Raw genomic sequence first — 16,191 nt, 5'->3', positions numbered from 1 at the left:
CATATATTCTAGCTTGCTGATATGTAAGAAGAGAGGCCCAAGAAAAAACTTTGGCAATTCATTGTGCAGACCAACAAGAAGTGTTACTGGTTGAGAGTAGATCAACTGTCATGGGGGAAAGAGCCTGTGGCTAAAGATAGTGAAGTAGCCTCAGGGTAGGATGGAGAGGAAGGAATGTATGAATACCAAATGCCATTTCCCCATGAGACATTTGCAGTGGGAGATGATTGCAAACTAGCTAGGACCTATACTGGCCAACACAAGAAAATGCTTGCAGTTTCACGTTTTCTATGTCGAAATGCTAGTTTTCTGGACTAAAACTCTGGGTTAGGTACTCATTTTAAGGAATAAAATGCTATTAATATTGGTGTATTTTTATTTTTCATATACAAGTTGCTTAATATTCACAGATTTTTAAGGTTTGTAACAGAAAAGCTGCTGCAGATGTTTATATCAGGTACATGGAGAAACTGGAAACTGAGTGTAAGCTAAATGTTTTTAGGTCTGGGCTAGCAATTTAGAGAATTTGTCAGAGTACTTAGATACCTGTAAGTGTTGTTATACAACTTTCTTTCATTTAAAATTCAATGAACATTAACTTTAGATTAATTTTTAAGGCTCATGAATAAAAAATTCTTCCACTTAGAGTTTATTCAAAGTTTCTTAGAATTTATTTAACTATTCTTCAACTAACTAGGAAAAACTTAATATGGTATAGCCATCATTCTACCATTTATACTTTGATAGCAATTAATCAAGTTATTTACCTAAACAACAGTATATTGTTCTGAAATGAGAAATAAGAGTTAGCTTCTCAAAATGTTCACTAAGATCAGAGAGATGTTTGGAAGAAAATATAACTGAAGAACTGACATTTTTATTATTATAAACATTATTATTAATAATATTAGTATTGAGAGCAACTGTAGATTTCTCTTCCTCTAATTATTGATATTGTTATAAAGCCTAAGATTAATAATATACAAATACTAACACCTTACACATATCAAAATCTCATCCACCACAAATAATGTTATCTTTGTTTCCTCAGATTCTCCTCATTAAACTACCTGCCCTCTGTAATGTAGCTCTTCTGTGCTGCAGAAATTGATACTACACAAGAAAAGAAATGATGGGAGAATAGGGAAGAAGAGAAGAACTGGCCAGGTAGCAACATATAAGAGGCCAAGGGCCAGGCGCAGTGGCTCATGCTTGTAATCCAAACACTTTGGGAGGCCAAGGCGGGCAGATCACCTGAGGTTGGGAGTTTGAGACCAGCCTGACCAACATGGGGAAACCCCATCTCTACCAAAAATACAAAATTAGCCAGGCGTGGTGGCGCATGCCTGTAATCCTAGCTACTCAGGAGGCTGAGGCAGGAGAATCACTTGAACCCAGGAGGCAGAGATTGCAGTGAGCCGAGATTGCACCATTGCACTCCAGCCTGGGTAACAAGAGTGAAACTCCGTCTCAAAAAAAAAAAAAAAAAAGCCAAGTAGAAACATATAATGAACCTGAGAGAAAAAGAAGAAAGAAAATAGAAGCCATATGGGCTAGAGTAGTATGAAGAGAGATATTTGGGTAGTGAAGATAACTGCAATATAGATGGATGGAGTTTTTTATTAGATGGAGCTTTATCATTCAAACACCAGAATTCCCTGGACACATGGGTCCAGAAATCAAATCCTAGCACTTTGGGGACCAAGGCGGTTGGATTGCTTGTGTACAGGAGTTCAAGACCAGCCTGGGCAATATGAGGACATCCTGTCTTTACAAAAGATTAAAAAATTAGCTGAGCATGGTAGCATGTGCCTGTAGTCCCAGCTACTCAGAAGCTGAAGTGGGAGAATCACTTGAGCCTGGGAAGCAGAGATTACCGTGGGTCGAGATTGCACCACTGCACTCCAGCCTGGGTGATAGAGTGATAAAATTTTGAAATAATCCTGGCATAAAAAAAAAAAACAGAACTGGTATGGATTTAGAATGATGATACAAAAGAGCAAAGGTCAATCAGAGTTCTCTGAATTAGAAAGTCAAAGAACCATTAAGAAGATGACAATGAAATGAATTCAGAAGGACAAAGTTGAAGAAGATACCTGTTTATAAAGTGGATATACCAGCCATAGAACTAAACAAACAGAGACCTACATAGTCTATGACATTAAAGAAGCTAAAATATCCCTTTATTAAGTGTTGAAATAGAAAAGTCTTTACCTGCCCATTGGCACACACATTCTCACATCTCCACACTTGATTTCTTAAGAAATCAAAGTCACTGTGAGAAGTAAGAAGAGTTCCAAGTTCACCTATCATGAATAAGTGAGGGCTTCTTCCCATATCTCAGTGGTCAAAATCAAATCCTCACAAGGGAAAGGGGTGCTAACAGGGGACTTAAAATTGGTTACATATTTGCTTCGGTTTGGGCAAAGAACATCTTCTTGTGGTAAACAGCTATTAATATTGTTATAAAGTAAACGGTTTAAATTCCCTTATGAAGCTACTATTTACAGACATGTGGAAAGTAAAGGAAATAAATCATAAGTCCCCCTCCCCAGCCTACAGTTTGAGAGGTGGAACTGTGATGAATCTAATAAGCCTTTGCTTGGCAGCCTTTCTGGAATTTTTCAAGATCAATTATGCAGCACTTGCCAAGCCCTCCTCCTCTCTTGCCCCCAGTAAAAGAACAAAAAGAAAGGGGGTCAATGTGTAATAAATTGTCAATAAAAGGGCCATCTGCAAGTCCCGTTTAAATATTGGATTTGCCTTTGAAGGCATCTATGAATATTGACCAGGGTAAATGTGTTAAAAGGTTGAAATTTTTAACTTATAAATTTTCCCAGCCATTTTACCTCGTTAAATAAAGAGAAAAAGAATGTCTTTTTTCCTTATTGAGTTCCTTTCCACTACCCATCCTTTTAAAAAATTATTTTTCAGAATTTCATGAGGCAGAATCATAGAATAGGTAGAGAAAGGAACGAAGAAGTGGAATAGGGAGAGACCTTTTATAAGGCACTAATATTACCTACATAATAAACATAATTAGAGATTGGAAAATAGGGAAAGGAAAAAATCTGCATTGATCGGATAGCATTGAAAGGGGATTTATTATTATTTACTTGTTATCTACCCAGATATATTTTTGTGCATTTGTTTTAGAGAAAGGCAGCCTCCAAAGCAGTGTAAGGTAGTACAGAATTGGCGACAAGGCAAAAGAGATAATGAGAAAAGTTCCAGGATTTAAACATCAGAAATATTATTACATTTATCTATTTGCATGCCTATTTGAATTCGACTAAAAATAAGATGGAATCAGAAGTTCTAGGATTCACAAACTTTATAATATATGTTTATCATAGACAGGACATATTCAATAGATGACTGCTATGTTAGATCCTTTATTTATAAAATAGTACATTATTCACAGGAGTGAATCAGATTCAGAACCTTGGTAACTGCCTGGGTTACAGAGTGAGACCCTGTCTCAAAAAAAAGTATAGATAGCAGATATTTTAATAATGTATTAGAAATGAAATTATGCACATAAACACTTCGCTGTGCATTGATTATTTTTACCATCCTTTTAGAGCATAAGAAGCAGATAACCTGTCAAGATGTTCTCTAGAATAGAGAAAATCAAGTTTATTTCCTTCTAGAAAAGTAAATGTCCATTGTGATACCTTAAAAATGAGAAAAAGTTATGACTACATGTTTATAAATTAGAGGGAAATATTATAGAAAAATAATTTAATTTGTTAACACCAATAAGAAAGCAAAAGGATGCTTGACATGGCATGCCAAAAGCAGTTTAACCAAAAATCTTCAGGGTGCAGCAAAATTCTATAGACAGTTTGTTTAAATTTTTTACACAAAAATTTCAAAAAATTATTCAAAGATTGTTTTAGGTATCTCACTGGAATTATTCCATGAACCAGAATAAATTTCTGAATGTCTGAGGATATTTATAAACAGTCCCATTTTCCTTGATACTAAGTTGTAGAGTCCCCAATGCTGACTACTACTTTAATTATAATTCCTAATTTTAATTCTTATGTTGGCATTAATTCACTTAATACATTGTTTTGAGACTGAACACTGATATTTCTGAACTCTTATTAGCTCTAGGAAAAGAAGCTATACATTTTTGGTACCTGAGTGAGTCATCCTTGTTTCTAGAAGCTAACATTTTGAAGAGCCTTTATAGTCATGTAGATGTAAGGTAAATACCAAAAAAAAAAAAAAAAAAAAAGACTCCATCTTTCTTTTTTCTTTTTTTTCTTTTTTTTTTTTTTTTCTGAGATGAAGTTTCACTGTTTTTGCCCAGGATGGAGTGCAATGGCATGATCTCGGCTCACTGCAACCTCTGCCTCCTGGGTTCAAGTGATTCTCCTGCCTCAGCCTTTGAGTAGCTGGGATAACAGGCGTGCACCACCACGCCTAGCTGATTTTGTATTTTTAGTAGAGAGGTTTCACCATGTTGGCCAGGCTGGTCTTGAACCCCTGACCTCAAATGATCCAGCCACCTTGGCCTCCCAAAGTGCTGGGATTACGGGCATGAGCTGCCGCACCCAGCCAACTCCATCTTTCTATAGAGACATCCAAATAGTGAATAATTCAAAAGCAGATGTTTCAGGCTCAGATGCTAAACTGTTTCATAATGTAAATTTTTTAGGTAGGGATATTGCTCTACAGATAATTATTATATTATCTGAGAATTCAGAGACCAGATAATAGGTAAAGGGACTTAGTAAAGAGAAAATATAAAAAAGAGACTATAGTTTAAGTAAGAAGAGATCCCTAGGATCATAGTGATAAGTTTGGCCAAAGGGGAATAACAACTACTAAGAACATGGAATAATGGGGATTAGTCTTGAAGATCAATTTTTCTTTCTAATCATTATTTTTATCACTTTTTAATCTTATTTTAAGCATTTGGAATGTTTAATTTAAACATTCCAGATGAGTGGTAATTTAAGGAACAGAGAGAGCTTGGTGTGTGTATATGGTAATAGAAGTGACTCAAGGATATCCACACTTGTTGGAGTAATTAATGTGCAATGATCAGAGTTGAAGAGAAGTAAACATCAGAATTATTGGTGAAAGAGACTGAACTGCCTATATTTATCAAGAGACAGTCTCCAGCTACCAAAAATGTATAGCTTCTGTTCCTAGAGCTAATAAGAGTTCAGAAATATCAGTGTTCAGTCTCAAAACAATGTATTAAATGAATTAATGCCAACATAAGAATTAAAATTAGGAATTATAATTAAAGTAGTAGTCAGCATTGGGGACTCTACAACTTAGTATCAAGGAAAACGGGACCATTTATAAATGTCCTCAGACATTCAGAAATTCATTCTGGTTCATGGAATAATTGCAGTGAGATAGCTAAAACAATCTTTGAAAACTTTTTTGAAATTTTTGTTTAAAAAGTTTAAACAAACTTTTCTGAGCACATAAACCTACCTGTCCAATGTGTGAATGACAAAAAATTTAAATTTGAGATGAAATGCAGTTTTCCTAAAATATCCGTTTGCTGAAATCTTCAGTTAAATACTAATTGCTTTGGTTTTTGTCTTAAGAATACATGCACATTCCTTCAGCTAGCTGCTTTTATATGTAATTGAATCTTCACAGCACTTTAAGGTATATGTTATTTTCTTTGTTTCACAGGTGACCACAGGTAAGAAAACAGATTTAATGGCCTCTACAGGTCACGCTTTTAGTCCACGATACTACACTGCTCCAAAGAGAGTGAATATACTAGACAGTTTACTTCCTTGGTCCTTTCAATGGTGAAGAATCCCTAGAAGTTAAGAATAACACAAAGCATAGCCTAAATATTATTACTGCAGTGCAAACACATATTAATTGTGGCTATGAGTTTTTTCTATTATTCTTCAAATTTTCCCTTATCTTTGACATTGTGCTTATATATATTTGGTAGGCAAGTGAATAATAAAACTTTTTTCTAATCACAGTTTGTCTTTTGAATGATCTCTTGCCTATTCTTTCTTTCTTTCTTCCTTTCTTTCTTTCTTTTTTTTTTGAAACAGAGTCTCACTCTGTTGCCCAGGCTGAAGTGCCTTGGTGTGATCTCGACTCACTGTAACCTCCACCTCCCGAGTTCAATCGTTTCTCCTGCCTCAGCATCCCAAGGAGCTGACATTACAGGAGCCTGCCACTATGCCCGGCTAAGTTTTGTATTTTTAGTAGAGACGGGTTTTCGCCATGTTGGCCAGGTGGTCTCAAACTCCTGACCCCAGGTGATCCGCCCACCTCAGCCTCCCAAAGTGCTGGGATTACAGGCATGAGCCACAATGCTGGGCCAATTCTTTCAAGACATATTTACAAATATGTGTGTTTTTACATTTATTAAACACAGTATCTATACTTGTTTCTTGAATAAATTTAAAACAAAATCTGTACTCATGAACATTTTTCTTATCAAATTCTATCGTACTAAAAGTAAAGATGGCCTCTCATTGATACCGCAGAGATTTTTTTCGAGGGAGTGGATAGGTGAAGACAGATGATAAAATTTGAAGATTTTTATGTTACAAAAGTCATCCACAGAGCAAAGATAAGAACTTCAGTAAAATAAAATCAAAAATAAAATCTTTCTTGAGATCCAAAGCTAAGAAAATATCACTTGTCTAAAATATTTAAGAAAGCAGTATCCACAGGTGGTATTTAATAATATTTTAATATCACAATTTATAATGAATTTAAATGAGAATTGCTGCATGCCTTTGTCCACTTTGTATTACTATAACAGAATACCTGAGACTGAGTAATTTATAAACAATAGAAGTCTATTTGGCTCATTGTTCTAAAGGATAGAAAGTCCAGGAGCATGGTGCTGGCATTTGGTGGTGGCCCTCATGCTGTGTCATCCCATGGCAGACGATGGAAGGGCAAAAGAGCAGGAGAGAATCAGAGAGGATGGGTGATGAAGTCATCTATTTTATCAGAAATGCACTCCTGCAGTAACTAACCCCTTCCCACAATAATGCCATTAATTCATTCATGAGGGCAGAAACTTTGTAGCCTGGCCACCTCTTAACAGTCTCACCTCTTAATACTCTCATGATGCCAATTAGATTTCAACATGAGTTTCAGAGGGGACATCCAAACCACAGCACCACAGCATATGGGAAATTTCTAACATATACCTGCTTATGGCACTTGCGCTTAAATACCTTAAGATTTACAAAGACATTAAAAAAAAACTTCTTGCAGTGTCAGTGTTGTTTCTATAGTGTTTAAAAGAATTGAATCATTAATTTATTGATTTTTAAATTTTGCCTAGCTGCATGTAGGCATTTGGCATATATTTCTATGAATACTTAAATGCAATACAAAAATTGGATTCTAATATACAATACATCTACTTCAATTGAACTGAAAATGAGGTTTAATTTTTCAATTATTCTTTTAAAAAATTTCCTCTTAATTATGTATATGTTTGGGTGAAATACTGTCATCTTAGTTAGAACTAACTACTTTTATTTATTTATTTATTTTGAGATGGAGTTTCACTCTTGTCACCCAGGCTGGAGTGCAATGGTGCGATCTCAGCTCACTGCAACCTCCACTTCCCGGGTTCAAGTGATTCCCCTGCCTCAGGTGCCCGCCACCATGCCCAGCTACTTTTTGTATTTTTAGTAGAGACAGGGTTTCACCATGTTGACCAGGCTGGTCTCAGACTCCTGACCCCACCTCAGCCTCCCAAAGTGCTAGGATTACAGGCCTGAGCCATGGTGCCCGACCAGGACTAACTACTTTCAAACTAAAAAATAAGCCCCCAAAATTCTAAATTTGTAGTCAGTGTATGTTACAGGCTGTAGTAGAAGTTCTAAAACTTCTCACAATCTAGACGAATGAAAGAAAGAATTACTGTTTCCTTAGTGTACTATAATAGCAGAATTTTGCATGTTTCCTAAAAGTAAGTTAATTACCTTATTGACTGAGTTTGTTCAGTAAATTTATTTTTCCCATGTGTCTTAGTGTATTTTGTATTGCTATAAAGGGATACCTGAAGCTGGGTAATTTATAAATAAAAATATTTATTTGGCTCATGATTCTGGTTGCTGGAATGTTCAAGATTAAGCGTCTTCATCTGGTAAGGGCCTCAGGCTATTTCCATTGATGGAGGAGGGCGGAGGGGAGCTGATATGTGTGGAGATCACACAATGAGAAAGGAAGCAAGGGAGAGAGAGAGAGGGTAGATTCCAGGCTGTTTTGAACAACCAGCTCTCATGGAAACTAATGGAGTGAGAACTCATTCACCACTGAGAGAGGGCATTAATATATTTATGAAGGATCTGCTCCCTGACCCAAACACCTCCCATTAGGTCCCAGCTCCAACACTGAGAATAAAACTTCAACATGAGATTTGGAGTGAAAACATCCAAACCATAGCACAGTGTATACTCATGTTTTAAAAAAAAATAGCTGTGTGATCTTAAAATATAATCAGAAATATTTCTAATATTGATAGAAGCTTCAATTTTAATTTATTGAAAAATATTTTTTTGAAATCCCAGAGTCTCAAAATCTCAACATCATTTTATAGAAATGTATTTAGAATTAGAAATAGTCGTTTAAAAATATTTAAACCATATGAGTCATATCTAACAAAACTAACATTCTGATATGATGAGTTTTATAGAGCAAATTATCAAGTCACATAATCAGATGTGTTTGCGATATCACTTTTTCTTTAGAGGACTGTGAGGTTACACATGGAATTAAATCACAGTTCACTTTTATCACTATACTCAGAAATTTGTAACTCAAGAATTTTTAAATCTTAATAAAGATGCATTCAAGTGGAATGGAGTAACTTGCAACAGATGAATGCCCCACCTAGAAAAACTAGATAACAAACTTGTGCAGTGGCTTACGCCTGTAATCCCAGCATTTTGGGAGGCCGAGGCGGGTGGATCATTTGAGATCAGGAGTTCAAGACCAGCCTGGCCAACATGGCAAAACCCCATCTCTACTAAAAATACAAAAATTAGCCAGGTATAGTGGCGCATGCTTGTAGTCCCAGCTACTTGAGAGGCTGAGGCAGGAGAACAGCTTGAACCTGGGAGGCGGGGGTTGCAGTGAGTCAAGATTGTGCCATTGCACTCCAGCCTGAGCAACAGAGTGAAATTCCATCTCAAAACAACAACAACAACAGCTAGATAAGTGAAAGCTCAGAGAGTTGTTTAAACAATGCACATTGGAAGAGCTAAGACTCCAGAGAATGAGGAAGCTTGAAAAGGTAAGTTTAGCTCTATAGCCATGGCATTTGCCAACCATAGTCGGGAGATTCTCGGATGACCCCCTCTGACCCATGCCATTGTATAATTTTCTCCCCCTGAGTGTAGAAGTCATTCTGTAGATGATGGATGTCTTCCCTATGATTAAGTTATGTTATATGGCACAGGTTTTAAGATTTTAAGAAAGTGAGATTATTCTTGACAAGCCTAATCTAATCAGGCGGGCCCTAAAAAGAAACTAGACTATTCCTAGTGAAGAGATTCCAGGTGTGATAGGGATTTGACATGAGGCAGGTTCTCTGAGGCTGGGTTTACAGATGAAGGGGGCCACATGGCAGGGAACAGCAGTACCTTCTAATAGCTGAGAATAACCCCTGGCCAAAATACAACAAAAAGATGAAGACCTCAGGTCTGTGACTGCAAGGAACTAGAACTAAATAAACTGCCAACAAGCTGAATGAGCTTGAAAACAAATTCTTCCTTAGTCAAATCTCCAAATGAGCACAAAGCCCAGCTGACTCTTTGATTTCAGCCTTGTGAAAACATACCAGAGAACCCAGTCATACACCCAGATATCTGACCTACAGAAATATAACCTAATAAATGTATGTTAGGATAATAAGTTTGTGTCAATGTGTTATGCAGCAATTCCAAGCAAAGACAGAAGTCTAAGAATCTGGTATTTATACTGATAAAAGACCAAGACACAGAAAAACCAGAAAAGCTTTTGGACTTCAGGGATCCTTAAGGAGCTGGCCAGTTTCTGTTAGAGTAGGAGACTAAAAACTTAAGTGGAAAGCCTCTGGAAAAAAAATCATATTTTTCAGCAAATGAGCAAGATAGGGTTAAATTTCAAGAAAACTCCCTAGACTCTCAAATGAAAATTTTGCAAGGAAAAAATGAACCAAAACCTGACTGAGCCTTACCATGATTACAATCAGCCTCTACTCAGTAAAATCCATGATGGATTAAGAGATCACTCTCTCTGACTAATGGAAAGGGTAAACCATCTCCAGAGAAAGATGGCATTATTTGGAGTTTCTACAGTGTTTTGTATTCACTACCAGCATTTAATCAAACATAACTAGTCATGCCAAAAGTCAGAACCATGTGACTGAAACAACAGAAAAACAACAGACAATAAAAACAAATCCGCAAGGGATCCAGATGTTAACAAAAAGTTTTTAAAACACTGCCTTTCAAATTCATAAACATTGTCACAGGTGTCTTACTATGAAATGTCTTTAATCTAATTTTATTTCCTTTAGAAGTGTGAGGGGCTGAAAAGAAACTAGCCTGAAGATAAATCTTAATCTCTTGTCATAACCTAGTCATAAAGGAACTCAGACAATGTTTAACAATAATTTATCAACTCCATGTGAAATGTATTCTACTTAATCCAAGAAAACACAAATATTCATTTACTTATATGGTATCGATTCTACATGTATTAATTGTTTTTGCTTTTGTTCTTAAATATAAAATTGAAGTGATTTTTAACACATTAGCTTAAACATTTTACATAAGGAATACAAGAATAGGCATTTCTTAAACTGTTTTTGTTCATTTCTACTTCAGAAAATTCTACTCTCCCAAAATGGTGTGAACTTGCTTTTGAAAGATAGGCTTTTATGAAGAAACACTTAATTATTGTATTATTATTAAGATAGTATATTAATAATGGTTATTAGCTACTAATATTACTGCAGGTAGAAAATTATTATATTTTAACACTCAAATACAAAGAAACATATTAATTAAAATTCCCCATTCTGGTTAAGGGGGATGCACTGATATTTAGTAATTATAGGACCATAATTTCATTTTTCTTTAAATAAACAAAATATTTTGCATAATCATAATTTGCCATATCCCAAAGGGTTTGAAAACATATTTTATACAAAATAAAATATTAAAAGATATCACAATAGTTAAGTTGAAATTAAACGTAAAATCAGTTTGTAAATAATATCAAATGCTAGTATTATGAGAACTTATAGGATATTATTATGAAATAATTTGACTCCAGATTCGTTCCTATATATGAATTATATGCTTCTACACTTACAATAAGCCAGTATTCTCTCATCTTAAATCCATTGTTGACTATTACAGACTAGCCTCCTGAAATGGGAAAAATGAACTTTTTCTGCCAATGCTTCCTTTTTTGGTACTCATTAAAATGAAACAAATCTGTAAAACATTAAAGATTTGGGCTTTAGACTTCACTCTGAATTACCTTTTCTGAATTTTAGAGCCTTTCAATAATTCAACACTTTTATTTATTTCAAGGTTGGTCAGTATAAAATTTCACATTGGCACGTGAATTTTTTTTTATTTCAGGACTAGATCCTGAACTGTACACTATGGCCGTATGCTGAAAATGACTTAGCAAAGGACTAATATTAAGGTTTCCAGCTTCCCAGATTATAACTGTTAGATCAAAGAATAGCTAATAAACACTGAATAGATGAGACAATACTGAAGAAATATATTGCCTATATTTATCATTATTAAATATGGTTTATGGTTTATGTAACTCCTATGTCTAAGATGCCTGGGGCTTGCAGTCTAGTTATGCTGTAGTAGTCAAGGTGAAGAAAGAAACAGCATTTTGGTTGTCCTTGCCCTTGTTCAACACTTGAGAAAAAATATTTCACTGGAGTCAGCTTTGTACAAGACAATGAACTTTGGAATTGACAGATCTGTGTTTCAATCCCGTTCCTATCCTTTATTAGCTGTTGGACATTAAACAAGTTACTTAATTTATCTTAACCTGAATTTGTCCCTAAAGTACTTATGGAGAAATAGATGTAATACATTTAAAGCTTTTAGCCATTAGTAGCCATTCAATAGATAGTAGATATTCCTGGATGGCCTGGCCCTCCACAGGCAAGTGTTCTATCCAGCCGTTCAAAAGAGTTAAGTAACAGAAAACAACATCAATCAACAGTAAATCTGAAGTCTGTAAGGATTTAAACTAAACCTTATGGTATGCTATGCCTTGTGGAATCAAATCCCACAATGATCATTTCTCAACTTGCTAATACACAAGTGTTGTGATGCATTTCTTAACAGTAGCTTTCATTGTGAGCTGCACCAGGTTTTGTCCTGGTTCTGACTCTTGCTTAGGCACTCAAGATACCTTTGCCTGGAATACATTTCAGATGAGTGTCTTAGATTAGGGGAGTCTCTCTATTTACTCATAATATTGGTAGATATCTTTGTTCCCTCCTCCTAAAGAACTATTTGCTCATGAAAATTAGAAAATGTGAAGGAGATGCGTAAATATGTTTCACTTCTCTAGTCTCCCCATTGCAAATGCTTGTCTTCATCTTCCCTTTCAAGGAAATTATAGCTGTACTCAACGCTTTCCTTGCATACTTTGAGGTATATGTGCCTTTATTTCTCTCTTGGTCTTCATTTCCTATTCAGAGTTCATTTTTAGGTGGAGCATCCATACCAAAAAACTAAGGAATTTCTAAACACATGAATGCACTTATAGAAATTATATAAGATATGTGTTATTGCTAATCTGATCCGTTCTTTGAGACCCAGTTAGGTCAACTCCAACATTTAAGTTTTCCTAATCAGCTGAACCCATCTCTGAATTCTAATAGCAATTTATAATACTTTCAGTTCATATCACACTTGGCCTTATATAATAGTTTTGTATGCACATGACTTTATTTTCTTCAAAACACCTGGCACAGCATAAGGGAGACAAAAGAGCATGGACTTTGAATGTCACACAGACCCAAGTTGAAATTCCAGCCTCACGATTACTGGCTGGTTTGCCTTGAAATAGTTACTTAATCTTGGACCAGTTGCTGCATCCTGTGTGATACTTAACCTGTCTGTGTCTCAGTCTCCTCATCTATAAAATGGAGATAAGAGTATTTTGTTAATATATAGGCGTTGTGATGAATAAATTAGATATTTCATGTAAAACATTCAGAACGGTTACTGGGACATGGCAAAGACATTAAAAATACTTGCTTTTAAAGTGAATAATTATATTATAAAAGTATCAATATATTTAAACTCTACTTTTTTTTCATTTTTTCCCAGCTTTTTTGAGGTTAAACTCTAAATTTTAATGTTACCAATAAATGTAATCAGACTGTCTTTTCGGGAATATTGCATGAGTTAAGTATGCTATTTTATGCAAAGAATATCTAGAATATTTCCTAATATTCAAACACTAATTTAAATTTTGTCTTCTTCTGGAAAGATAGAATGTTTTACGCATCTTTGAAATGCCTGAACCTTTTTGTGCATAATTATATTTCACTAAAAATGTGTTATGTTAAATTAAATCAAATATAATTGAATTGAATAGCATTCCACCAAATAAATTATTGTTGGAGGAGGTGTTTTTTCCCTCTTCAGTGATTTATTATTTCTGATTTTGAAAATTAGCAGATTCTGACAAATAGTCCTAACATTTGCTATCCACATTTAAATAATTTGAAGATTTCCCTTCTTTCCATGGTGAGATATCTTGATAACTTACAGCTTTTGGACATCAGAAGAATCTAATTCTCAAATCTAAAGGAATCATCTGTTGAACTTCAAAGAGAATTAAATTAAAAATGTGCTATGTACTATACAACAAATCCAGAAATACCTAAAGCAAAAATGAAAAGTCTATTTTGCTATCAAGTAAATAAACTAATCCATTCAGCAAATAATGGTTGAATGCATATTATGTTTACTTCTGGGCTAGACATTGCAGATAACAAGGACATATAAGAAATGATCATTTTCTATATTTAATAGGTAACAGTGCTTTAAGTGAAATAAAGCATGAATATAACAGAAAGAAGTTGTTTATTTTTATGTTAGAAGTGGAACAACATACTTTATGAGTTATAAAGACAAGTGCAAAGTATATTTCTAGCTGAAAAATAAGAAAAGACTGAAAACAAAGGGATATCTGAGCTAAGTAACAGAGGAGGTATAAATGTATTGATGTTGAGATGGAGACGCAAGTACACTTGAACTCTACAGATTGAAGACTGTCTCAACAAGATGTATTATGTCCCAAAAATGATATGTGCAAGTCTTAAGCCCTGGTACCTGTGAATGTGACCTTATTTGGAAAAAAGGAGTTTTGCAAATGTAACCAAGTTAAGATGAAGTTATACCAGATTAACATGAGCTCTAAATCCCATGACTGGTGTGCTAATAAGGAGACAGAGATTCGGAGATACACAGACACACATACAGAGAAGAAGGCCAGGTTACAACAGAGGTGGAGATTGGAGTAATGCAGCCACAAGCTAACAAACACCAAGGATTGATGGCAACCACCAAAAGCAAAGAAGAGGCAAGGAAAGATTCTTTCCTGGAGCCTTCAGAGGGAGCATGGCCCTGCTGACACTTTGATTTTGGACTTTTAGCCTTCAGAATTATGAGACAAGCAATTTCTGTTGTTTTAAGCCACCACATTTGTGGCAATTTTTTATGTCAGCCCGAAGAAACTAATACATTGATCACAAAAGATGTTTTCCACAAGCTTCTTTCTTCTGTTGAAATGGGCTTTAGTAAAAACCACCTGAGCTTTGGTGTCTTAAGTCCTGACTGCCTTTTTTACTAGTTGTGCAGCTTCGGTTAAATTAACTTCTAGCTCAACCTAACTATAAAAAGGATATGCTGATATCTGCATGTTTTTATTTTTTTATAAATCAATAGAAATAAAACATACATGTTATCTGATACACAGCAGACGTTTTATCAGCATTAACAGTGATAACGCTATTAGTGATTACTTTTATACAGGGTCCTATTGCTGATTGCAATTTCCAAGAACTCTGATGGTGACATAATTAATAAAATAGATAACCCCAGACTTTAAATTATGTCTTCTTAGATTTATTATACTTCAGATTTGGAAGATCTAAGACATACCTGTGATTTTTAAGAATATTAATACATCAAGATTATGTTTGAAAATAAACGAGTTACCAGATATCCCCTTTTTTGCATAATTACAAGTGATACGTCTGCCTCTGAGCATCATGTTTGATTGATATTGGTAGTCTGATGATACAATTAAATTAAAAATGTTATTTTATAAGAGTGGATTGGTGATATCTTGGCATTATATTCAATAGTATTAGATATCAACAGGTTTCTTGGTTCTTTGTACAGGTGCACTAATTAAGAAGTCACATAGTCTCTGATTTTTTCATTTTTGAGGAATATAAAACAAAAAATACCATGATGCTTGTTCCATGCTTCTTAAAATGTGATTTAGACCTATCTAGATGTGTATAGTAGTCTGCTGGGAATACCAGTTAACTGCACTATATAAACAGTGCATATATTCCTATAGGCTCCACTTTAGGAAGACTTTTAAAAGGGAATTCAATGTATAATATCAAAACAAGCATAATAATGAACAAATAGCTAACAATACAGTATCTAAAGCCAGAGAGCCTCAGTTCATATGCTTATCTTAGCCAATCATTAACTTCATGAACTTGGGCAAGTTTTTTAACATCTGTTTGCCTCAATTTTCTTCATCTATAAAGTGGGGATATTCAATAGTATAATAGTATAGCATTTAATATGGTTACTAATTGAGTTAATACAAGTAAACCACTTAGAAGAGCACTGCCTCTGCTGAAAGTCATCACAGATATTACAAACAAATGGAAAATATCCTATGCTCATGGATTGTAAGAATTAATATCATTAAAATGGCCACATTTCCCCAAGTAATACACAGATTCAATACTATTTTGATCAAACTACAAATGTCATTTCTCATAGAATTAGAAAAAAATATTCTAAATTACATGTGGAACCAAAAAGAGCCCCAATAACCAAAGCAATCCTAAGCAAAAAGGACAAAGCCGGAGGCATCTCATTATCCAATTTCAAACAATACTGTAAGGCTGCAATAACCAAAGCA

The sequence above is a fragment of the Pan paniscus genome, chromosome 3 (assembly GCF_029289425.2).
Source record: "Pan paniscus chromosome 3, NHGRI_mPanPan1-v2.0_pri, whole genome shotgun sequence".
Lineage (NCBI taxonomy): Eukaryota > Metazoa > Chordata > Mammalia > Primates > Hominidae > Pan > Pan paniscus.
Note: the sequence above shows the minus strand (reverse complement) of the source record.